Consider the following 26,753-nt stretch of genomic DNA (forward strand, 5'->3'; position numbering starts at 1 on the left):
TTAGATGACTTGAAAATCAAGCAACGCTTACAATTGAGTGATTCTTGCTCACTTGCCCTTTCGGGTCCGGTGTTTGCATGGGACAACAGTTGCCCATAGTGACTCTTTTGAGCTATCATTTGGGCGACTATCGGCCTTTGTAAAAGCACCCTTATATGTATGCCGCCACATACAGAAAGAGGCTCACATTCAACCTCATTCCCTCCGTTCTGCATACACTCCCTGTTAATCCTTAGATCTTCACTGCAGACAGAGCTCTTCATTGTTAGGGGCTGATAAGATAATGCTACTATGTGGCATATGACTTTTTGCTGTTGTTTTTCAGGTTTATAATTTTTCTGCAGTGATTTTCTACATGTCAGATCATTGAAAACGGACTCACTTAAATCAGGCTTAGGTAATGTATATTATTTCAGTTTGGCACGATGGGGCTTTCAGAGAGTTATAGCTTTCCCACAGCTTGGGAGCAAAAGTATGGCCGCTTTTCATGAAACCCACTCTTTTCACATCTAGATTAGATATAATGTGACACCCGGGCTGTCCCAGCAGTGACTGCAGCAATAGACTTCAAGAAAGGACCGTCATTAGGAGATCAACAGAAAGTGTTACATTGATTAAAGGTAATTATATGCTTTGCTACAGGAAAAAATCTTCCTGATCTCAAAGATTAGGCTTGTAGAAATTACAAGTTCTGATGTCAACCTTTACCACAAAGCAATCAGATGAGTCAATTGTGTATATGTATATGGAACGATAGCTAAAGATGTAACCTGCTCTAATTTACAAGTCACATGTCAACCTTTAAAGGGACCCTTCGGACCTGGAGAAACAAAGATGGCCGCACCAGCTTCTCTGATAACTGGATGCAAACTCTGCACTAGTATACATCATTAGACTACTAAGACACTGCACCTGCTTTGATTGTCCAGTGCAGTCCACATGAGCAGTACTGACCAGTCAGCATATAGTGTCTTAGATTACCAATGTATACTAATGCACATAGAAACAGTTCATCCATCTCTATTTATTCAGGCCTAAAGGGCCGCTTTAAATGTTTTGTCTAGTGCTAAAAAAATATTTTTCAAAAAAAATAAGGGCCTTTTGGAACCTCTGATGCTGAATTCTGTTAAAAAAAAGGATAAAATAGGACTGCATTCAGCGCTAATTTGTCCTGTAAAATGCTGGCCAGTTGGCTGCCATATGGACCCTATTAGAGGAAATGGGGTCTGTTGAGTGCTGTTTGGTTCCATCATAAGGAGGTTCAGTTTGGCCATGGGATGCCATTTATCTAAAGGAAAATGGAACCCATAAGCACCAATGTGTACAAGCCCTTATGAGTGGTAAGAATAAGTCAAGCTCACGTTCCCGATTGGGTTCCAACTCTTCCCAGTGCCCCCTGATCTGGTTCTCACTCTTTCCAGTCCCCCACTGGTCTCTGCACTTCCTTATCACTGCAGTGAATCACTGGCCACTGTAGGTCACCTGTGTAGTTGAAAAAAAAACATAGCTCCTTGATATCAGCCAAACTAAGTAGAATAGGCGCTAACTGATCACAACTGACCCCTTGATCACAACTTTAGGGCGCTTTTACAATATTATCGTTCAAATAATCGTTGAATTGTGTGAAAATTAACTATAATCATTCAGTATAAACATGGCCAACGATAGAAAGATTTATGTACGCATAAAAAAACTATTGTTCGTCGTTTGCCAATCGTTCCGTGTAAAAGGTGATCAAAATCATTTCCAGACTCTTCTAACAGACCAACAATGGACTGATAGAGTATGATAAAAAAAGACGAAAAATGTAAACTATTATCTATGTGTGTAAATGGACACCATTTGAAAACGAACGACTCGTTTGCTCGTTCCAATGATTAATTGTAAAAGGATCCGTATCTGTATGCCTCCAGAAGCCTCTACATACGTATCTGCCTGTGGATGATATTAGAAGTTATAGCAAGCTGCAGACTTGGTTGAAATAAATCATGAGATGTATTTTTCCACCCCAAAAAAGTATAAATTAACTATATTAAAAAAGACTCAGAAACAAATGAAGAGGACAGCAGACTGTGTCCACCTGCAGCGCCACATCCTCCTCACCGCTCGCCGTCACCACCTCTCATTTTCATACATCCCAGGCAACCAGCAGAAGACATGCAGCCATGTTTGTGACAGGTGAGAACTTTCCACTTGCAGTTTGTGACAGGGACCAAATTACGTTCGCATCTAAATATCAAATTCATGGTGCGCAACTTTAAAGGTGCAGTAAAGCTAAAGGCTGCTATATAGAAGTGCAGATTAGTGGATAGCTACTAACATAACATAATAAGACCTCATCCGTGCACGGCCCATAGGAAGAATAAACCTTGTTCAGACTGTACAATCTTTGATGCAGTTTTTTTGTCAAATGGAAAACTAAATTTAGCATTTATTGAGGTTATGCAGCCGCACCTTTCCATCTATAATGCAGTTATTTGCCAAAATAGCACTAGGCCAACATCCTGGGACGGTAATGTTTTTTTTTTCACATGGGCGTATTGCGTATTTCAGTCACATTAATACACAGCGTGTTTATACGACCAAACTACGCACAGTCTCTGCATATAGAATTTTTTTGCGCGTGTGTAAAAAGCCTCGCAAAAATGACCCATTGACTTCATGCATAAATATGCTGTGAATATGTATGTATTATGCTATTCACTGCATATTTATGCAATCCCATTGACTTTAATGGGCTTCTTAGGTGTATAGTAATATCAATGGAGTTTAAGCACTTTGTATTATGGACATAAAAAACATGCGCATAAAAGCAGTGCAAATATGCTTGTGTGTACGCTTTTGTACAGGCTTCCATATAGGTGCATGTGGCCTTTATGGTACATCTATATTACTGCAATTTCACATGAAGGCATAAAGAGGTGTTACCTCTGTCTCATTCTGTACCAATACAACAGTGAAAAGAATTGTGGCCAGCTCCATTGGATGTCAGATGTATGGAGCTTTTCTCTAATGGAAGCATCGTTGTCAGTAATGCAGGAGGAATCCTTTATATGCGTGCCCACATATTTATAATTATATACATTTGTGTCTATGTATATAGTCAGGGTCAGAGTGTCCCATCTGAGGATCCTCGGGGGTGGGTCCACGTTCTGACCCGACCATGAGGCCAAAACACAACAAGCCTGTGAGGTTCTGCTGAGGACAAACTCACTTGCAGATGACTTGTTGATGGATTTTGTAGGTTTTTTGTTAGCCTTACTTGATATAATAATAACAGTAATTACAGTACAATTAAAAGTACCCACTAAATCATTCACTCTAACGGGCCCACTGTCCCTCAGTTTTACATAATGTATCCTTATACATTTGCACTATAAAGAGGTGTGATTGTGAGGTGTAAAGTGGTGCAGAATGTATTGGTGCTATATCAATAAAGATTATTATTATATGTAGTTTATCTGTTATTTAATAAAACTGTCCATTCTCTCCACGCTTTCCATAGATTGGCAGGTAGAAGTCCGATAAATCTATGAGCTTTCAATATGCAAAAAAAGAGCAGTTAAATACCAATTCCTCTCTGCTACATCTGTGTGGGTAAGCAAACACTACACACTCCATCCCCAGAGCAAAATTTAAAGGGGTGTGATAGATGCAGGTCCCACTTCTTATCTTTAGTTCTGACTCTTCACAATATTGATTGCAAAGAATAGAATCTTCAGCATTTTTAGCAGCGAATCCGCACCAAAATGTGCATTAAAATCTGCAAATTCATTTATGATGGTTTTTTACGACACATGTAAATCCATCCAGGGGTATTCCGGACACTCAACCACATGCAGTATTGATGACTAATTCTCAGCATAGGTCATCAATAGTTGACTGGCAAGGGTCCGCTGCTAGGGATCCTCAGTGATCCTCTGACCTCTGTTAGTGCAGCTGGCCTGGACATCCACATTGGGGTCAGAGATGCAAAAAAAAAAGGTATAGCTCTCATTGATCAACTATTGATGACCTATTCTAAGTAGTTAAATGCCCAGAATACCCTTTTAAGTTTGATAGTACCATGCAAATTACCATGCCGTTCACAATCTAAATTACAGTTTACAAATGACAAACTCAGCTCTGCAACATCTAAATTCTCACAATGTCTGTGTTGTTACTATGCCAACTTTCACTGGCTTATATGTACAAAACATGCTTTTGTTTGCCTTCACTCACATTGTACAATGATTTACATTCCCATTTCTGGCTGTAACAGGCAGGCAAATATAAACCAGGACATTTGCAATGTGTATATTTTCCAACAACTAGCAGAACAGACTTGTCACAGTAAACTTCCAACAGTCACCACTTCCCAGAGGAGTGATAGAAGTAGGTTACAATGAGCATGAAAACACTGGATCATCCCCGTGGAGGAATATACCTGATGAAATGTCATCTCAGATTCCAAAAGTCACGTAACTTTGTATCCTAACCTCATTTTTACTCATTACTGTAATATTTCTATATATTCTGTAATACTCTGTGTGACTTTATATGATTTAAAACAATGTATAATAGTTTAAACAATTCTACAATTGTATTAGTAAACATAGATGTAACAGCTTTCAGAGCTGAGCTGTAGTTTTAACATAGAATTGTACTGTAGGTAAAGAAATAAGAAAGTAATAAGTAAGAAGTTATAGTTACATGACAAATTCAGCTCTGCTACTTCTAAACATCAACAAGTTCTTGCCTGCATATACAGCAGCGTAGTGGATCTCGCGCACTGTTCGTGTAACAGGTGTGTCAGTAGCTGGAAGTGCGGTAGGACAGGTAAACCTTATCACAGGTGCTATATAAAGTAGAAGGGTTTCTTACTTGTCTTCTCCTGGTGCTTCGGGTAGTGAAGTCCTCTTCTATGTATGTTCCATGTTTTTTTTAGCCTGTCATCTGAATTTGAATGTGAAATGAGTCGGAGCAGTCTGCAGTTTGCATGACCTCTCTTAATGAGGGACTGGAGCTGGTGACACTGAGAATTAAAGGATCACGTGACAAGACATGGAAATAAATTCTTTCATACTTCCTAGACTTACAGTGTGTAACTCTTTACCTGCAGGGCGAGAGAAGTGTAACTCCTGCTGGACGGCTTTACACTCATGGACTGGGCAGGGAGCTGGTACTGTCTGACACTACCGGTTGGGTTAGGTGGCAGGAGAGATAAGGTTAGAGCAGGAGCTGGGGCTATTCTTTATTTGGAAAGTATTGCGCACTACAAGCCAGGACGAGTAATAGAAGCCAGCCTGTGTAAATGACTTTCTGTACCTATGGGAAAGACAAGGCTTTATAAAAGGTTAGATAGATGCACTTTGTATACTGGGCGTAAGTAATTACTTCTGTTCTATGCATGTTTGCTCATACTGTTTGTATTGCTGTTTTTAATGCTCTTGCATTTAGGTGGATGTTAAAGCAACTTTTTCGTAAAAGTTTCACTATAGATGCAGAATGTAGAATTAAGTGGGTATTCTGGGATTTCTGAACTGATGACCTATCAGCTGAACGTCCAGTGGAGCAGGCCGGGCGCTGTCATCAATGCTTCAGTAGTCTAGTGAGAAACCTATAGACGTGGTCGAGAAGGGTATTGTTTCTCCTTAAGGCTGCCTTCACACTGGCGTCACATCTTGCACAGATATGAAACCCATTATTTTGAATAGGTTCATTCACATTAGTGATGTTTTCCTGCATGTCATCGCAATGCTATGCAGGAAAAAAAATTGCAGCATGTTCTATTTTTTTTTCAATAGCGTCCATTGTTTTCAATGGGGCTGGCAGCAGCAGCGCCAGTCCCCATTGAAAACAATGAGAGAACTCTGCGATCCTCTGCCGCGGCTGTGATAGTCGCATCGGGGATTCCTTCAGCCCTGCAGTGATGTGAAGCTGTTTTCAAATGAAAATGCCTCGCATCCAGGGGTTTCACATGGATTGTGAGGGCGATTTCAGGCCATGATTCATAGCCCAATATTGCCCTCACCAGTCTGAAGGAGCCCTAAGGAGAGCACCTAGAAGGTGTGTGAGGAGACATACAAGGTCATCCATGTTCCTCTGGGGGAAATGGAACAATGGAACATTACCTCTGTAGCACCCACCATCTATTGGAAGGCAGCATTCCTGCAAGTCAGTGTTAGACTTTTTAGGTCTATAGGTCTCTCACTAGCTGAGCCAGAAACCTACTGCACACTGATTAGGGGCAATAACTTCGAAACATCTGTCTGTGTATGGTTATTCTTGCTTTTGCTTACAATTCCCAGTTATTGTTACAATACTTGTTTAAAGAGTCTAACATTGACTTTCAGGAATGCTGTCCTCCAATGGGTGGCGCTGCAGAAGTATTGTTCCATGTTCCCTATTTGCATATTTCCCAGAGGAGCATGGATGGCCTTATAAGTCTCCTCACCCACCTTCTAGGTGCTGACTAGAGTTGAGAGAATGTGCCCTGCCGAGCTTGATGTTTGTTCGAGTATTAGCGTACTCGATGGTGCTCGTTACTCGAACGAGCATCAAATCCTTTAGAGCTCACAAGTGTATTCCATCGAGACCTGACAATTTGTCTCTTTTAGTCTTTTTAAGGTGTCTCTGCACTTCTTCCTTGCTTAGACTAGTGATATTTAATAGAGTGCTTACTTTGTAACTTTATATTTCACCTGTCATTTAATTTTCCTGAGTAAATATACTGGCAAAAAAAAAAAAAAAGTAACATATTTGCTTTCTCCTCATCACACTCTACTAGTTTTCCCTCATTACTTTTTAAAGGGCCACCACTTTCCATTTTAAACTTTTTTCTATTTATACAGTTGAAAAACAGTTTAGGGTTTATTTTACTCTCCCTGGCAATAAGTGTCTCTGTCCCCACCTTTGCTGCTTTTATTTGCTGTTCACATGATTTATTTTTTCTTTATAGCTTTGTAATGCTTCTTCATTGTTTTCTTATTTTAGTAGTTTAAATGCTTTCTTTTTGTTGTTTATTGCCCCCTTTACATTTTATTGAGCCATATTCGTTTTCTCCTATTTAAGGGCGCATTCAGACGATTGTATATCGGCTGGGTTTCGGAGCTACGCCCCGGAACTTAGCTCTGCCACCGCCCTGCTCCCTCCCATTGCAAATACTGGCGAGGCACGGAGAGGGGTGGAGAGGAGGCGGGAGCTCAGTGCACTGCTCCCGGCTATTCCAGCTTCCTCCCCCTGCAGAGAGGGACGCCGTATATCGGCTGGGCATGAAAACCCAGTCGATATACGGTCGTCTGAATGCACCCTTAAGATGTTTTTAAACATTTCCCGTTTATTAATTGCACTCTTATTTTTGAGGATACTGTCCCAGTCAATAAGATTAAGGACATCTGTGAGCTAATCGAACTTTGTCTTCCTCTGTCCCTGCAGGCAACCCCCGCAGCGATGATTTTCAGGGAAGGGCTTGAAATAGCCCTTCTCTGAAAACCATCTCTAGCTGGTGAAAAAAATATATATACTCACCTCTTTGCTGCTGAGACAACTGTGGCAGAAGTCTGTGATATACTCCCTATGTTTTCAATGGGGCTGGCGCTGCAGCTGACGGCCTCATTAAAAGCAATTAGTGATATCGCAGAGTTTTCTTTGTGCTGCGAATCATGTGTTTTCACTCACTCTCACAGCGCAAGAAAAAATATCGCTAGTGGGTAGGCACCCTAAGGGTGCATTCCCACGAACGTATATCGGCTCGGTTTTCACGTCGAGCCGATATACATCGTCCTCATCTGCAGGGGGGGAGGATGGAAGAGCCAGGAGCAGGAACTGAGCTCCAGCCCCCTCTCTGCCTCCTCTCCACCCCTCTGCACTATTTGCAATGGGGAGAGGCGGGATGGGGGTGGGGCTAATCCACAAAACTATCCCCGCCCACATCCCACCTCCTTTCATTGCAAATAGTGCAGAGGGGTGGAGAGGAGGCAGAGAGGGGGCGGGAGCTCAGTTCCTGCTCCTGGCTCTTCCATCCTCCCCCCTGCCGATGAGGACGACGTATATCAGCTCGGCGTGAAAACCGAGCCGATATACGTTTGTGGGAATGCAGCCTAAATGTCACAAGGTCTACACTGGACAGGACTGTCAATCATGGAGCACATTCTAAATTGGGATTGTACTTGATAGAAGTCAGATGATATATACAAGTGAAAATAACAGTAAAAAAAATATAGGTGATTCTCTGTGAAAGTCCCAAAATTTAAAGTCATACAATTTTAAATCACATGCACTTAAAACAAGCCACACTTTAAATCAAACCACACTCACACTTTTGCTTGCTTTAAATAGCTCTTAGCAGCAGTAACTCCTCTAATGAATCCTCTGTTTGGAAAGGACACACCAAGTTCAGCAAATGCAATTTAGTACACCTTAATTAGGTAACCCTGTTCTCAATTAATCACCTGTGCAAAGGTACTGGAGATTGAACCCACAAGCAAACTATCTGTGTTTTTGAATGTAATAATATGTGTTTTTAAATATAAAATGTAATTGTGATATAAAACAAAAATAAATAAGTACAAATAAGCAGAGAATCCCCCTGATTTTAAGAACAAACCGCAGAGCAGCGCACAGGAATGTTCATAAAAAGATGTTCAGCATCCTAAGATGCCTCCTTTATTAAATCTTCTCCATAAAACTAACACAACGTTTCGGCCTTAACATGGCCTTTGTTGTGTTACTTTTATGGAGAAGATTTAAGAAAGGAGTCATCTTACCAGTAGGATGCTGAACATCTTTTTATGAAAATTCCTCTGTGCTGCTCTGCGGTTTGTTTTTCATACGTGCTTTTCACGGCCGGACGATATGCACTGTGATCTGATGCATTGGATTCCAATGCATCAGATCACATGGGCGCATTCCTGAGACGTAAAAGAGCCCGGTGAAGCCAATATAGCGCCGGGCATTTTTAGGTCGGGCCCAAAAGATAGTCCTGAAACTATCTTTTGGGCCAGAATACATCGGCCGCTGCATGGGTTCCTATGGGAGCCCATGGCAGCAGCTGTAGGTGGGAGGGACTTTAGCAGCAAGGCTGCTAAACTCCCCTCTCCCCCTGTGCAGGCTCACCTCTCGTCTCCTCCCCGCTTGTTCTGTACAATGGGAGGGAGCTAGAGTGGGGCGGAGCTACGTGCCATCCTGTCCTGCCTCTTCCCATTGATGGCTATGGACAAGGGGCGGGACCTGGGTGGAGCTAGGCTCCCGCCCTCTCCTCACCCCTTGTCCATAGCCATTAATGGGGGGAGGCGGGCCAGCACTTAGCTCCTCCCCTGTCCCACCCCCTCTCATTGCAAAGAACGAGCTGAGAGGAGACGAGAGGTGAGCCTGCGATGGGGATGGAGGGGAAATGGGCGACGGCCTGGTAAGCTCGGCGCATATGCGCAGAACCCCAGGCCGTCTCAACAGGCGCACAAACGTTTGATTTGTGTGCTGTTTATCAGATTTTTCTCTCCCAATGCAGCGTATATCAGCCGGCCGTGAAAATGGCAGCCGATATGCACTCGTGGGAATAAAGCTTTAAAGCCAACACATTTTAAATCAAACTACACTTACAGCTTGCACACTTACACTTTTATTTGTTTTGCAGCAGTAACTCCTCCGAAGAAGCCTCTGTCTGGAAAGACATTGTGTATTAACTTTACTTAGAACTGAACACAATCTTTTTCATATATACAGGTTGGAATAAATTTCCCCATTTGGTGACAGCAAGGTAACCACTGGAATTAACCCTTTATCACTAGTCTCACTGAAATGACTTGCCATTCTCTCCTTCACTTCTGTGTTAGCCTTTCGACAGCCTTGTCTCGGTGTCTTTGTCAATTTTTACATACCAACCACTGGCAGTATATCTTTCCTTTTTTTCTTCCCATCTTTGTATCTTGCACATGCCCTTCAGCCCTCACGCATGGGAGCCTCCTCCTCATTGTTTTGCTCTCCTTAACTCACATGGAGGCTTATGTCTCTTGCATTTCCATTTAGCAACCATCACCAACGCCTTTCTGTGCTAGGGGTCTCCTAACATAGGCCTATTCTCTCATACATTCCTGTCAGTTATTCACCTTGCTGCACAAATGATATCACAAATTGGGGCTATCTCTTAACCCCTTCGTGACTACCCACTTTGAATTTACATCACAGCTGTCTGGGCTCTGTGCAGCAGCGATATAAAATTATATTCTGCTGTCAGTGGGCAATCACAGCACCTCACAGCAGATAAAACACCTGAAACAGGCTGTTACTAAAAGTCTGTTCGGGTGCTATCGTCGGGACCTGATTGATCTAGGTTCCAATAAAGTCATCATTGCTAGCCATTCAGAAAGCTGGCTGGAAAGGTTTGCCTTTTGTAGCAATATTTCCTGGTATATCAGTACTATATCAGCCTGTCTCTCCCATCTCTTTCTTCTGCTCTCCTGTCAGTCTGAGATCAGAGGAGAGATATGGAGAGCCTACTGTGTAAAACACTTCACATTAACCCCTTCCACACATTAACTTCAAACTATCCCCTTCTATTACAATCACGTATACTGTTTACATGGGATGACCTGTCAGGCACAGATGTCCAACAGGCCATCTCAGCAATAATCCTTCCTGTGCTTTTACATAGGAATGATCATCGCTCAGTGAATGGAGGCAGAGTGGATCGTTTTGGACGGCCTGCCTCATTCACAGAAAACAGGCAGTCGTCCATAGATGAACGACTGCCTGTTTACATGGGCCAATTGGGATTCAATTATTTGTCATTCAGTCTGTGCAATTATATCAGTCTACTCTTACTATCTAAATAAAGTAGAATATGTAATGAAAACGCCGTGTCAGGATTATTTTAATTTGTAAAACCTCTACAGAGTTAGGCTGGATTCAGACGACCGTATATCGGCTCGGTTTTCACGCCCAGCCGATATACGTCGTCTCTCTCTGCAAGGGGGGAGCCTGGAAGAGCCAGGAGCAGTGCTCTGAGCTCCCGCCCCCTTTCTGCCTCCTCTCCGCCCCTCTGCACTATTTGCAATGGGGAGAGGCGGGACGGGGGCGGGGCTAATTTGGGAACCTTAGCCCCGCCCCCGTCCCACCTCCTTTCATTGCAAATATTGCAGGGGGGCGGAGAGGGGGTGGAGAGGAGGTGGGAGCTCAGTTCCTGCTCCTGGCTCTTCCATCCTCCCCCCTCTGCAGATGAGGACACCGTATATCGGCTCGGTGTGAAAACCGAGCCGATATACGGTCGTCTGATTCCAGCCTTATTCATTGAACCCCTTAACCCCTTAGTGACAAAGCCTGTTTGCGCCTTAGTGACAGAGCCAAATTTTAGCAATCTGACGTATCATTTTAACATAGAATAACTCTGTAAAGGCTTTGCACATCCAAGTGATTCTGACATTGTTTTTTCACCACATATTGTACTTCATGTAGGCAGTAAAAATATATATGTATATTTATTAAAAGTACCAAAATTGGGGACATTTTAGAAAATATGTTATTTTTTCACATTTGCAACTGTAATATCCCAAATATGCGCAAACATACTGTACACATTTTTGCTAAGATATATATTTCCATCTGTTTTCTTTATTCTGGACGGACATTTAAAAAACATTTCTTTTTTTTCTTTAACCATTTAGGAGACATACAAATTTAACATTACTTATCAACATTTTGAGGAACACATTGATTTTTAACATTAGGACAAATGTTTTTGTTTCCTCCACCAAGCGAAGATTGCAAAAGGGTGTCAGAATGATAGATACCCCCACAAATGACCCCATTTTAAAAACTACACCCCTTAATGTACTCACTGAGGGGGTGTCAGGAGTATTTTGACCCCACAGTTTTTTTCAGAAATTAATGCAATTTAGATCAGGAAAAAAATAAAATTTCATAATTTTGCAAATATTTCATTTTTAAGATATATTTTTTTCTATAGTGCACATGAAAATGAGGATTTACACCCCAAAATGGATCCCCCTGTTTATCCCCCTGTGTTCAGAAAAATACCCGTTGTGGCCCTAATCTTATGTCTGTATGTACAACAGGGCCCAAACCGAAAGGAGCAACCGGTGGCTTTCTGAACAGATATTTTGCTTGAAGGTGTTTTAGGCCTTATAGCACACTTGTAGAGCCCCAGAGTGGCAAAATGCCAGAAAAACCCCACAAATGACTCCATTTTGAAAACTAGAACCCTTAACGAATTCATCTAGGAGTGTACTGCATATTTTGACCCCACAGTTTTTGAATGAATCTAAGCAAAGCAGAAGGAAAAAAATTACAATTTAAATTTTTTTGGCAATTGCGTCATTTTAAAAACTGGTTTTGTTTGTACAGCACACACATGAATGAAAACTTGCACCGCAAAATGGATACCCCTGTTTGTCCCGTGTTCAGAAACATACCCATTGTGACGCTAATCTGCTTACTGGACACATGGCTAGGCCTGAAATGAAGGGAACACCGTTTGGTTGCTAAATTCCCTTTCTCTGCTCTCCTCCCCCCCATGCAGGCTCACCTCTCGTTTCCTCCCCGCTCGCTCTGTACAATGGAAGGGGTGGGGGCGGAGCTAAACACCGTCCCGTCCTGCCTCCTCCCATTGATGGCTATTAACAAGGGGCGGGATGTAGACGGAGCTAAGCTACTGCCCTCTCCCCGCCCCTTGTCCATAGCCATCAATAGGGGGAGGCGGGACGGGCCACCGCTTAGCTCCATCCGCTTCTACACTAGTCTCTTTACAAAGAACGAGCAGGGAGGATACGAGAGGTGAGCCTGCAATGGTGAAGGAGGGGAAATGGGCGACGGCATGGTGAGCTCGGTGCATATGCATTGGGCGCCATGTCATGTGAACGGGCACACAAACGTTAGATTTGTGCGCCTGTTTTCTACGCCCCAGATGGAAGCGTATATTGGCCAACTCTGAAAACTCCGTCCGATATGTGCTCGTGTGAAAGAAACCGGAGCCTGAGGGGGGATTCAGACAAGCCTAGGTGCAACTATGCTTGCCTGAATGGAGCATAGTTGCACCTGAATGAGGGGAAGTTCTTCCCCTTCGCTGCTTTTCAAACTCCGCGCCAGGAATTTGAAAAAAGCTGTGGGAAGGTAGGTGCCACCCAATCTTTCCAGCACTTAGTATTCACTGCACAGCAGGATCCTGGCTTGGCTATTGATTGATTTACAGGAATGCTGCTATCCAATAGCTAGCGCTACAGAGGTATTGTTCCTTATTCCTTCCTTATTTACATATACAGTATTTCCCAGAGGAGCATGCATATAAGTCTCCTCACTCAACTTCTAGGTGCTCTCCTTAAGGAGTGATGATACCCTTCATGACCCACGTCATAGGCCTCTCACTAGCCAAGCCAGGATCCTACTGCACACTGATGAGGGGCAAGAACCTTGAAACAGCTGTCTGTGTGTGGATTCTGGATTGGTTTTCAATTCCCAATCATTGTTCTAAAGACCTGTATAAAAGGCCAAGCATTAACTGGAAGGAATGCTGCCATCCAATAGGTGGCGCTGCAGTGATATTGTTTCATCTTCCTTATTTGCATATATTTCCTAAAGGAGCATGCATGGCCTTACAAGTCTCCTCACACTTTCTAGGTGCTCCGCACAAGGAGAGATGATACCCCTCCCAACCCACTGTAAGAGGGTGTTGCATAGCCTATATACGTTTTGTTTGTTCTATATTTTTAAATGCAATTAATTGTAAACCAATGCATCAGAGGGGCAGTGTATATCGGCTGTGGGTGATATACGTCCGTGTGAATAAGCCCTTACGTTGTGGCTCTATGATCAGATTATCCAGCTTTCTTGGAGATCTGAATGGTAAAGTGTCCAGTTATACAGTCCTATATTACTGAATGTTCTCAGGAGCTTGACTCTTTATCTTGTCTATTTCTACAGTGTCATTTTTCTTCCTGTATATAACAATATAGGCAGTTTACACTTTCCTGGAACCCTGAATGGCAAATTTAACACTATAATAATGTATGCTCTGCTGCAGAAATGGGTATAATCACATTTTATAAGGCTCAGCTTTCCGGAGGAAGGAATGTCCTAATGTAGATGTGTGTATTAATGGATTCCATACTGTGCAAGCAGGCCAATTTCTCATCCAGAACACACAGTTTTCATCTAGAGTACCCAACTTTCCTACAGTCTCCTATGTCTTGACTATCTGGTTTGGCAGTGACAATCAGAAGTGCCCTCTTGAGATCAAGCTTTCCTAGAGTTCTTAACCCTTTCTAATCCACTGTCTGACGTCTAAAGACATTCTGATTGAAGGCTGTATAGCTCTTATGTCGTAAGACATCTGGCAGGGTATTCTTACTTTAGATTACTAGCCGCTCTGTTGTCGGAGGCCTCTCTAGCATGTCCCATACCGCAGCGCTGGCTCTAGCCAGCAGATGGCGCCATTGTATAATGGCAGAAAGAGAAAGCCCCCCTAGGAAACCCTGAATCCGAAATTGGATTGCAAAGGGTTAATAATAGAATCATTATTTGGGCAGAGATTGTTTATCCACTTCCTTATCAGATGAATTATCAAGCTAACATTCATTTTTTTTACATCTTGCTCATAGCGAGCCAATATATTTGGCTGGACTACCAAATTAAAGTATCTGGATATAAACATTAATGTTCTCAGAGATATATATACTGATACTCCAGCCAAGCTCTGTCATTGCTCCAATAACATATGTCACACCCAGGGGGCGTTTCCTAGAGATTTTGACCATAAGGTTTTTTTAAATTAATTTAAAGGGGTTGTCTCACGGCAAACATCAAAATTTTACATTAGCCCATTCCCCCTGTCACCCCCTGGCATAAAATAGCATTTTAAAGCGGTTTTTAAACCGCTTGCTACTCACCGATGTGATGAAAGATGAACTTATAAAATTCTTCTCCCAAGATGGCCACCGGTCCTTTCCCAGGGATGCACTGCGGTTTTCTCCCATGGTGCACCGTGGGTCTTCTCCCATGGTGCACCATGGGCTCTGTGCGTTCCATTGCCGATTCCAGCCTCCTGATTGGCTGGAATCGGCACACGTGACGGGGCGGAGCTATGCGATGACGCGTAGAAGGGGGCAGAGCCAGAACGCCGCTCGTGCCCAGGACCGTCCAGAAGGTAGAAGACCCTTCTGCGCAAGCGCGTCTAAAAACGCAAGAAGACCCCGAAATTAGACGGAGCCATGGAGACGGGGACGCCAGCAACGGAGCAGGTAAGTGAATAACTTCTGTATGGCTCATATTTAATGCACGATGTACATTACAAAGTGCATTAATATGGCCATACAGAAGTGTATAACCCCACTTGCTTTCGTGAGACAGCCCCTTTAATTGTAACCAAGTGTTGTTAAATGCCTGTGTGTATATGTTCTTCAAAGGTGACCAAGACCCACACTGGGTTGAAACGCATCCTTTGCGCTGATGTTTGTTGGCACTAAGCATTAATAAAGCATGTTCTTTTTTCACGAGAAGCCGACTTCAACCTTTATTTTTTCCTGCCCACAATAAAGTTCATTTATTTTGATAATGGATGTGGGATGTGGGCTCTGTTGTTTCTTGTGGTGATGAGACCGAGTCAGGGAACTGGAAGGAGTACAGGTTACCAATAGCAGGGGACAAAACGGTGGCTGAGAGACCATTCTTGAGTGGCCAAAGTTGGGTGGATGATGGTGATGCCAAGTTTCCACTGGAGGACTCTGAGAACTGAACTTCAGGTTGACCCCCCCAATCCTCCCAGAGACTACAACATCCAACAGCCAATCCTGATCCTGCGGAGGTGGACCCTGATCTGGGCCATCTGTTTCACTGCACTGTTTCCATTCACTGTAGCTGTTTCCTCAACACCCAGCGAAGTGATAGAGAAACAGCTACAGGTTTCCCCATCTCAGTCATGAAACGCTGAGATGAGAATATCCCTTTAAATTATTCAATCATGGGTCAAAATTTGGCTTTATATGAAATTCCAGAGGCAGTATTGAATTATGAGCTGTTTGAGAGCCATTTGGGAGCCAAAAGAATCGTCTCACCAAAGAGGTCTATCACTACTTGCTGCATTCCCCATCTGCAGTCCGCAGCTCCATCAGGTTAGAGATCTTCAGCTCTCTTCCCCTCTCTAGGTATACTTCTACCAGTGGCGGATAAGGGGACCAAAGGCCCAGGGCAGCCACCCCTATAGCCTCTATTATAATCAGCCATTGACTATAACACCACCACATAACAGGCATCACAGTCGTATTTAACCCCATTCACACAAGGCGCTGCTGTGTGACTGTTAAAAAATACGCAGAAGCGATGGCAAGCAATGATCAGCAAAAATCCTTGAAATGGCATTAAAATGCCTAATTACGGCGAGCTGTTTTCTTTTCCCAGCCTTGTGCGCAGGGTAACTCCCTCCCCTTTCCTTGTTTCCAGCTACCATAGAAGTCTATGGGAGTTTGCGGCATATCAGATCGAAAGATATGGCAAGCCCTATCTTTTCATGCACCGTATAAAATATACATCCGAAATTGATCATGTATGTCCTATTTTTTCACACGTGTATATTTTACATGGAAAAAAACGTTCGTCTGAATGAGGCCATTGAAATCAAATGCTTCACCTGGTTGCGTTTTAGGAGCATTTTTTTTATTTGCCTCTGCCAATGGAATAGGTTCTGCCGCCGACAACTCCCACCATGTCAGTGGACTACAACTGACATGGCATTCTGGGACTTGTAATTCTATCAAATTGTTTGTCCTCCATCTGTTGAGATTTAATGGAACTACAACTACAAGTTTGCATTGACAGCTGCAGACCTTTATAGTATGAGGGCTCAGTCAGACGAGCGGGGAAAAAAATGTACTGTGTGTGGGAAAAAATTTGCATGACTACGTCCATTGCCACCCATATGTTCTATCTTTTGTAGGTGCAAATTTTTTCCCGCAAACGCAGTACGTTTTTTTCCCACGCTGAAAAACATGCGAATATCCGCTCATCTGACTGAGCCATGAAGGCTATTCACATGAGAGCATTTCAAAAGGCCTGATGGTCCATATGAATAAATTGCTGCATGTCCTATTCTGGTCCGTATCATGTATCGTGATTTGATGTGGTCAGTGGAAGGGAGTGGTCTTTCCATTTCTGTAAGGGCGGTTTCAGACGAACATATTTGCAGAGGAGTTTCCATACGTGAAAATCTCACCCGTATAACCCAACCAAGCGAAGCCTTTGATTTCAATAGATTCGTTCAGATGAATGTGTTTTAGCCGAGCAAAATCTTTGTATGAGAAAAGATAGGACCTGCGCTATTTTTGTCCGTGATACGCAGAAAGCTGCCATAGAAGTCTATGGCAGCTTAAAAAAAGGGAGGGGGAGGGAGTTCTCCTGTGTACAATGGAGTGAAAAAAAGACAGCTAGCCCTAATTTGGCATTTAATTGCCATTCTATTCCATGGGAAGGGTATAACACGGGAGCGGGTGAACTGGTACTTCAAGCACAAAAGTAACAGTACCATATGCTGGCATGGACGTATCAGCCTGTTTCTTGCCATCTCCGACTCTCATTCAGATGCAAATACGTTCCGTGCCAGTCAAACATATTTGCCTAAGGGTGGATTCAGATGAACGTGTGTATCTCCCGCTATACGGTTGTTGATAATCACATCCGCACCATGAGACAAATCGAAACCACTGCTTTCAATAGGATTTCAGTGGTTTCGTTTTCACTAACGGGATTCTAGCTTGTTAATTGTACGGCCGAGAAAATATAGTACCTGCCCTATCTTTCCCGCAGGTAGCGAATACCGCGTGCAGGAAAGATTGGGCAGCACCTATCTTCCCGCAGTTATTGTTAAACTCCTGTGTTCTAGAGTTTGAAAAGCCGGTGAAGGTGAAGAAATTCCCCTCATTCAGGCGCAACTATGCTCATCTGAAACTGCCCTAAAGTTGTGAGATATATATGAACATGGTGAGTTTTCAAACAGAACAATGGCCTATGTGAAAAAAAAACACTGTATATCCTTTTGTCCGTATTCACAGATGAGTTTTCTACATGCAATATACACTGTCCCTGGTGATTCTCAGGCGCCACTTACAATACGGCCATCTGAATAAGGCTTTACTCAATGTTCTTCACCTTTATTTAATGTTTTTAAACTTTTTTTGAATTTATGCGTGTCATCCAAAAATACACGTTTCAATAGTCCATTATTTTTCATGTCTCACCGATGCCAGATAAAAGGAATTTTACCCTTCTTATGTAAAAAAAATAGATATACATAATAACATAGTGTGCAAGGCTAAAAGAAGACAATGTTCAGACTGTTTTCACTCCTCCTTGTTGATACAAAGGAAGGCAAAAAAAAACCCGGGTGAGGCAGAAGCCAATTAAGCACATTTAGTGGGAATTTTTTTTTTCCAGACTCCATAATGGCAGTCAGAATAATCCCCGGATCAACGTTTGAAAGTTCCTACATGACTCCAAGACCCGGATCAACAACCTCGCTGGTCACCTGATGTCTATATCCTGTAATATCATAGCGCTCTAGATAGACGTCTAGTCCCCTCTTAAACTCCTCTATGGATTTTGCCATCACCACGTCCTCAGGCAGAAGTGTAGAAACCTTCTTTCTTCTAGACGTAGAGAATGCCCTCTTATTACTGTCCCAGTCATATCATGGGAAAGATCCTTCTATTGTCCCCTAATGTATTTATACATAGTTATTTGTTCTCCCCTTAACCGCCTTTTTTCCAGGGTGAATAATCCTAATTTTTATAGCTTCTCTGGGTATTCCATATATATATATTGCAGTTTATAATTTTCCCAGATGTTACTGCTGAAATAAAATTTGTGTTTTTCGGTTATGTGGGCAGCAAATTTGTTGATCAGGCATGAAATTAGCTTTCAAACACAGTCAAAATGGAAACCTTTTCCTTTGTACTAATCATTCCATCCAGTGTTTTTGTATCTGCATAAAAATAACCTACAGGATGATTACTACAAGACAGAACAATGATTTCATAAGGTCTAAAGTTTAGGGAAATGGACGGCTTCAACTAGAGTGATCATTTGTTGGGTGAATAGAAATAAATGTTGGCTTTAGCCAACTGATGACACATCGCCCTTGTCTAGAAAGAAGTTGAACATGTTTGGAATTTCCATCCGTTTGTCGGATAAAAGATCTTTTGATTCATAAGCGATCTCTGCTCGAAAGAACGTTCAGAAAATGAGTGTTTGTCACCGCCTGGTGACACTGAACATTTATGGCCAGTCTGAATGACTGTAACGGTCACTATGAACTGAAATATATGTAGCAAAATGATTGTTCACCACACGACTTTTCATTCAACGACTGTTCAACCATAAGGGCGACTTTAGATGGATGTATTTGCATATTTTTACCCATGCTAAAACTGCACGCACAAAAGACAGAGAATAAAACCCATTAAAGCACTGCGGAATACGTTGGCGCTATACAAATAAAGATTATTATTATTAATAATTTCAATTGGGTCTTTCTCATTTCCTTTTTTTGCACATGCAAAAAATAGGACCTGCTCTATTTTCCTGCATATTTGCCTACCAAAGGGCCTCTTTGAAGTCTATGGGAGGTGTGCAAATGCACACGCGATAGGCAAGAACATAGTCTTTTAAATCAGATGGGGGGAGGGGTTGTACGCACATACGAATTGGCACATTGATTTCAATAGGTTTGTTCACAAGTGCATATTTTTGCACACAGTATGCTCTATTTTCTTGCCCTCACAAAAGTGTCAAACGACCTGATGACGGCGAGGTCAAGGGGTGACTACTCCCTACTAATCCTTCTCGACCTCTCCGATGCGTTGACACTAGAGATGAGCGAACGTGTTCGGCCCCGCCCCTTTTCGCCCGAACACCGAACTTTGCGAGGACTTCCGTGCTCGGGGGGAAAAAAGTTCGGGGGTCGCCGTGGCAGCGCGGGGGGGGGGGGGGGGTGCGGCGGGGAGTGGGGGGGAGAGGGAGAGAGAGAGGGCTCCCCCCTGTTCCCCGCTGCTGCCGCCCGCGCCGCCGCGCCTCTCCCCGCCCCCCGGCGCCCCCCGAATCTTTACGGGCGAACACTGAAGTCCTCGGAAAAGCCGGTGTTCGGGTGCGTAAGTACTCGTTAAGAACACGTTCGCTCATCTCTAGTTGACACTGTTGACCATGACCTCCTCCTCACTATGCTTCACTCTATCACCCTAAAGGACACTGCTCTCTCCTGGTTCTCCTCCTATCTCTCTGACCACTCATTCAGCGTCTCCTTCACTGGCTTTACTTCCTCTTAGTGTTGGAGATCCCCCAGGGCTCGATCCTCAGTCGCCTCCTCATTGATTTGCTGCAAATGTTCTACATCTGAAAAATCCACATCAAAATCCACACCATTTTAATGCAGATCCACTGCAAAGTCCAAATGAAATGGTGCGGATTTTGGTGCTGATTTCTAAGATGAAGAAAATTGGCACCAAATCTGCTGTGTAAAGGCACCCTTTAGGCCTTATTCACACGCTACAAAAACGCATGTATGTGAAGCTCAGTGTTTCCAATGGGTTCTTTCACATGAGAGACGTTTTGCAGCCTGAAAGAACCCATTGGAAACCCTGAGCTTCACATACATGTATGTTTTTGTAGCGCTACAAAGTCGTTCCATTTTGTAGCCCATGTGAATAAGGCCTTAGGGCCTTAGTTTTTGTGTTCAGTTTTTTGTGAGCCAAAACCAGGAGTGCGTCCGAGAACTGCAAATCTTTCCATTATACTTTCTCTCCACTCATGGTTTTGGCTCACAAAAAACTTAACACGAAAACTGTCATGTGAAAGCGCCCTTAGGGATTGGTCAGACGAGCGTGCAATTCAGCGCTGTTTAGCAGCGCACTTCACTCGCTTCTAATAAGAACCAATAGGTTCCTATAGAAGTGTTCACATGGAGATCGTTAGGTGCGCAAAACTCCTCGCACCTTACAAAAGCAAACTCGCATGTCGGCTTCGATGTGCCGGCAAAAATAGGACATGTCCTATCTTTGCTGTGTGCTTTCTATAGGAAAGAACACAGCCCACACCACGGAGCATGTGAACGGGCTGCTACAGGGAGCTTGAAGCAGCCCGTTCATGCGATCTTTAGTAGCTGTGCTGTGCTCGCTGCTAAACAACCCGGAATTGCATGCTCGTCTGACCGAGCCCTTAGTCTGCTCCAATATTTTCTGTTTTTTGGGACACGTAGAGCTTTTTAATTTTTCCAAATTGGAGTGTGTATCATTTTATTTTGTAAATGATAAATGGGCAGAAACAGGAAAAAAATTCACATTTTCTCAGTATTTACATATTCTTTTTTAAAGTAGTTGGTTCAATCTATATTATTTCCCTAAAAAAATGAATCACCAAATATATGTACACGTCCATCAGATGATGCCAATATAGCATTATATGAACACTGCCTCCGTTTTAGCTTCTAATCAGTGCTTTCTGCTGAATGGGGCTCTTTTGTTATGACTTCCCAAACCAGCCAATGGTACTCTGCAGAGGAGCGATCAGTGGGATCAAGCACCACACATAAAAAAAAGTGAGGAGTGCGCCATCATTTATGTTTAGGCCGGCAGGAGGGGCTTAAAACAAATTAAACTCAGCCAGTGGACCTCAATTAGCTGCCCAAACGATAATCCACCACAGGTCAATACTTCAGAGGGCTTGCAGTAACTTGGTGCACGTGGTAATAATTTCTTATGCAGTGGCCCAGAACACCATCCTGGTCCCCTCCATAAATGTCATACATGTTTGTCCTATGTGGATGCACTGTGCAAAGCTTGTCCTGTCATATCCAGTGTGTGTGTTGCACAACTGCGGCGCTTGAGAGGTTAACAGTAATAAAATCATTGCCTGCATGTAAATGTATCAGTTTGTCATGTCATGTGGACTAAGTGAAGTTATAAATGTGAGAGATTGAGAGCGGGAAAGGAGTTCAAGTCCATCTTCAGGAGGAGAGAGTGCTAACACAGAGCCACATGGAAGCACCTTTAGCTTCCATGCAGGTGAAGATGGAGGAAGAGGAGAGATATCCCATAGCGATTGGATTCTGGATGTGAATGGAGTGAGTCCCAAGATTCTACAGAGAGAGAGCAATTCCCAATAGTTCTGTAAAGAGGAATCTACTGTACAGGTACCAATTCACACTACAGGCTTTTCCTGTGCAGCTGTCCATAGTCAGGATCACTGCACAGAGGTACGCTACTGAGACACACCCATGTGCCTGCTGTGCGGGGTGTTATTGTTAAAGCTTTCATGTAAATAATTGTCTGCCAGAGTGTCTTCGGAGTGACCCCTACCCCCCTTCCTCCTCTGGAGCGATGCCGGTCCAGGAGTGGTGCCATATAGATAACGTGGACTGTAGGACCGGTTTCATCCTGTGTATCTTCCCTGACCTCTGAGCTTTAGTCTACTTGCACTTAAGAGAATTGTACCTGCATTGCCTTGAATAATTGTTTGTGAATGTTATTTCTACAAGTAAAGTTATACTGGGTCCTAATTGTTCATGGGGACCCAAGGTACTATACACAAGTCTCTGTGTTATTTTCTCTGCTGCATAGCATACTGGTGTGTGGGAATGGTGGCATCACGAGTGATAACTACTACTACCCCCATAAACCCGTTTATTGGCATTCCCTATCCTAGGGGTGTCGAAGGTGGCATGCAGTCCTGCTCTGGCTTTGGCTACGTGTTATCCCTCAGGGACCAGAGTTTGGTAAGTGCCGCCATGACAAGCCAACACTTAACCCTCCCAGCTTCACACAGTAGTCAAGTGTCCAGGGTCATCCCTCTGGGGTGTTGCACTTATACAAAGCAGATAAGCACTTACACTTCAAGACCAAAGTAATGTAAAGACACATAATTTTGAGGAAAACTCATCTAGAGGATACTTATTGCATTGAGTTTTATACGTGTCCATTAATACCACACTCCGGATCTAGAGAAACAATGATGGCCACACCAGCTTCTCTGTACACTGTGTAAAAGGGCTCATTCACACGGCCGTATGAGTCCAATGCTGCGAGTCTCACAGCATTGTACTCATCGCAGCCCCTACTCTCTGTCGGCAGAAGAATCAGCAGACATTGCATTGGGGCTGCGATAATCACTGTGCATGCCCAGAAGTATTACATCCCGGACAGGCACAATGTGACTTTTTATTTCTTTTTCAAATCTCCCACTGCAGAGCGAGGCTCCATGATAAACGCTGCCCTCTTGCAGGCATTGCTAAGGGGCAGCCTTTCAATACGCAGCCCTTCAGGGGCTCCGTATAAAACGCAGAGAAATAGAGCATGCAGCAACATATTTCTTCTGCGTTTTATAGGGATTTCCCCTCGCAGCTCCAATGCAGGTGTGAATAAAAGTCCATAGACATTCATTGTCTCCATTCACCACATGTTGCGCAGGGAAATACACTTGCGTAATATGCAGTGACAAAACGCCTGTGTGAATGAGCCCTTAGAATACATCACTAGTTGAGTTGAGCGAACATACTCTGCCGAACTTAATGCTCGTTTGAGTATTAGTGTACTCGATGGTGCTCGTTACTCGGACAAGCATCAAGCCATGTTCGACCCCGCCCCAGTTTTTGGCTCCTCCGCGCTGTGACGTGCCTGTTTTGGCCCCTCCCCGACGCAGAGAGAGAGAAACCTAGGGGGAAAAAAAAACTCGGCACCCGGCGTCCCACATACAAAAATGCTCGAGTCTCCCATTGTAGTCAATGGGGTTCGTTACTCGAGTAGAGCTCTTGAGTTTTACGAAAAGCTTGACTCGAATAACACGGACCCGAGCATTTGGGTGCTCGCTCATCTCTAATCCCTAGTCTAAGACTCTACACCAGCTTTGATTGACCAGTCCTGTGCACGTGAGCAGTGCTGACCAATCAGATTAGCATATAGTGTCCTATGGCCTATTAACACGTAAAGATTATCGCTCAAAATTTTTTTCAATCAAACAAATTTCAGTGATAATCCTTCATTGTAAATGCAAAATCGCTCACTATTTGTTCACAAATCGTGATCATTGACTTCCAGTCAGCGTAAAAACTATCGCTGGACTTCTTATTCCGTATAAACGCTCCCCGCTCTGCAATTCACATAGAAGGCGAAGCGCTCAGCGAGAAGCCCACGATCCAGCGGTGAAGTCTGCCTGTCTAAACACTCTGCACAAGTGCTAACGACCTTAACGGTTACATCAGCGCTCATGCACTCATTAAGCCGACTCTTGTGCTGTGAAAAAGCCTCATTAGACTACCATTGCATACTATGTATAGTGTTATCAGGTAGTCAGAGAAGCGGTTCAGCCATCATTGTTTCTCCAGGCCCGGAGGGTCGCTTTAAGTTCAGTAATAGCGGTCAAGTTCCCCTTGTGGTGGCTGCAAGTACCCCGAGTTTTATGCCTTTGTGAAGGAAGGTCAGGACGTGTTTGTTTATTTTTAGGGAGAGCAACTAGCAGATTTGAGAAGACGCATAAGGTCGTGCATGCTCCTCTGGGAAATTTATGCAAATGTGAAAATGGAACCATGCCTTATACTAGAGGCGTAACTTGAAGCTCCCGGGCCCCGATGCAAAACTTGTAACAGGGCCCCCAACTATAATGCTTTACTCATAGTACTGGGTTCCCTATATGGAGAAGAGAGGCCTTATGGGCCTCCTAAGGCTCCTGGGCCCGGGTGCAACCGTATCCCCTGCATCTTCTATAGTTACGCCCCTGCCTTATACCTCTCCTCACACCTAGGTGCTCTCCCTAAGGAGAAACAATACCCACATCTAAAGGCTTCTCTCTAGCCAAGCCAGAAACCTACTGCACACTGATGAGAGGCAAACCCCCAAAACAGTCTGTCTGTACATGGTGATCTTTTCCTTCTCGAGAAGACTCTGGTTTTTGCTTATATTCTCAATCATGTTGCAAGGCTTGTTGAAAGGTCTGATATTGACTTGCAGGAATGCTGCCTTCTATTAGGTGGGGGTGTTGTAGCAGCATTGTTCTATTTGTCCATTGGCGTGAAGGAAAGCATGTTGTTCGGATCTATATGTGGAAAATGCAGTTCGGACGACGATAAAGATGTATTATGAAAGTATAGTAGAGAATAACTCTGCAAAGCCCATTCTGAGTTTTGCCGTGGGGTCGTATAACGTCAGTGTATGAATGCCCCAGATAAAACCACAGATAAATTGTGTTGCAGCAAATTAGAAACTCAACTACGTCTAACGCAGACCTGCTACATGTCTATGTTCTAGTTTATTGAACAACAATTTAAAGAGAATACCATCTTAAACAGCTATGGAGCCAGTACATAGAATCATATGATCAACAGATAGGTCACTCATCTGGTGCAACCAGGAGACCATACAAGAAATGCAGGTGACCACTTGTATGCCTTGAGGCCAGGAAAACAAAGATATCCACAAAGCAAGTGTAAGAGAAGGCTTGCCATCCTCAAGGATCTTGGTATTTATACAGTTGATGACTTCACCATAATAAAGTCTGGTGGCCTTTGGACCTTTCCTGGGCAATCGGTGTGCATTTCCATAGTACTATCTTGGATTTCTTTATTGAAGTAAAGTGTCTATACCCTCTGCTAAGTAGGTGGTGGTATATTTCCGTTTTTCTACTCTCTTTCTCTGACTCTTCCCCTCAGCGCTGCCTTTTTTTTCGTCCTCATTGCATAATTTGCTATTTTTGTAGCATATCAATGTTTCTAATCTTATCCATTGATTCAGGGTTGAGATGTTGGATTGAGCACCAGATGCTATATTAGTAGAGTGAGCAGTTAGGTTGCAATATATAATACACACATTGGCCTTTACAGGTGTAGTAATCATTAACATGACTGCTATACCATGACAGCTCGATTTACCGCATTGTAGTACATTGTAGCTGAGTGATCATAGCACATAAAAAATGTCAAGATAATGTTTGCTACATTACATCTGTATCTGAATGTAACATATTTGGATCCTCGATTGCCTAGAATACTAATGTATTGTTTGCAGATTGCTTATCCTGATGAGATTGTAGTGAATAGACACCTAACACATCAAGTGCAGAACGTTCTGCAAGGAATATACAGTAAAGTACCTATTCAAAGGTTAATCACCATCGTATACAATGCCAGTGTGTAAAAGAACCAGTGAACTGGAATGTTCCCTGGAAGAGGACTCCCGTAAAAAAATTTTAATCATTCAGTACTGCCATATCCTGTACACGTGTAATAAAGTAACATCTGCTTGATAGGATTAAAGACCGGGAAACAATTGTTTTAACAGTTAAAGAGACCAATAAAAAGTGAGAGTGAAGTAAGCAATAATGGTTAATTGCAGTCACCAATTGTAGGAATGATTTACCTAAGGTCTTCAGGATGTGATTGATTCATCGAGCGCTCGCTCTGATTAGCTGAGCCACGGCTCTCAGCCAATCAGAGGCAGCGCTTCCTGGAGGCGGGGATTTTCCAATCCCCGTCCAGAAGAGATGCTGAAGAACAGTGCCGGGGACCGGGAAAAAGATGCAGCGGAGCCGGACAGCACCAGAGAGGTGATGTATGTGTTTTGTTTTTTTTTTCCTGCAGCTACAGCTTAGTTTACAGCTTTGTTAGTAGGATTTCCTACTGTCATAGTTGCAGCGCACCACACGGAAATTGCACTTTGGTGTGATGAGATGCAACAGACAGGAAGGCTCATAGGGAAACATGAGCTACAAAACCTCACAGGTCATATGCATATCGTGAG

At 43.3% G+C, this 26,753-nt stretch overlaps 2 protein-coding genes across 3 annotated transcripts in view; one reads left to right on the forward strand and one right to left on the reverse strand.

Moving 5' to 3' along the window:
* C7H4orf19 (chromosome 7 C4orf19 homolog) overlaps positions 1–5,145 on the reverse strand; it is a 70,011-nt gene extending 64,866 nt beyond the window's left edge. The window contains exons 1-2 of one of the 2 annotated variants that reach the window (XM_066573202.1): positions 5,096–5,145; positions 4,864–5,014 (exon numbers count right to left, since the gene is read on the reverse strand). The gene's annotated coding sequence lies outside the window, so the exon portion shown is untranslated. Of the gene's footprint in view, positions 1–4,863; positions 5,067–5,095 lie in introns of those variants that run through there. The other variant, XM_066573201.1, reaches the window with a different exon arrangement.
* LOC136572538 (uncharacterized) overlaps positions 1–26,753 on the forward strand; it is a 249,188-nt gene that overhangs the window by 131,962 nt on the left and 90,473 nt on the right. The window lies entirely within an intron of this gene.

This window comes from Eleutherodactylus coqui, chromosome 7, assembly GCF_035609145.1.
Source record: "Eleutherodactylus coqui strain aEleCoq1 chromosome 7, aEleCoq1.hap1, whole genome shotgun sequence".
Classification (NCBI taxonomy): Eukaryota; Metazoa; Chordata; class Amphibia; order Anura; family Eleutherodactylidae; genus Eleutherodactylus; species Eleutherodactylus coqui.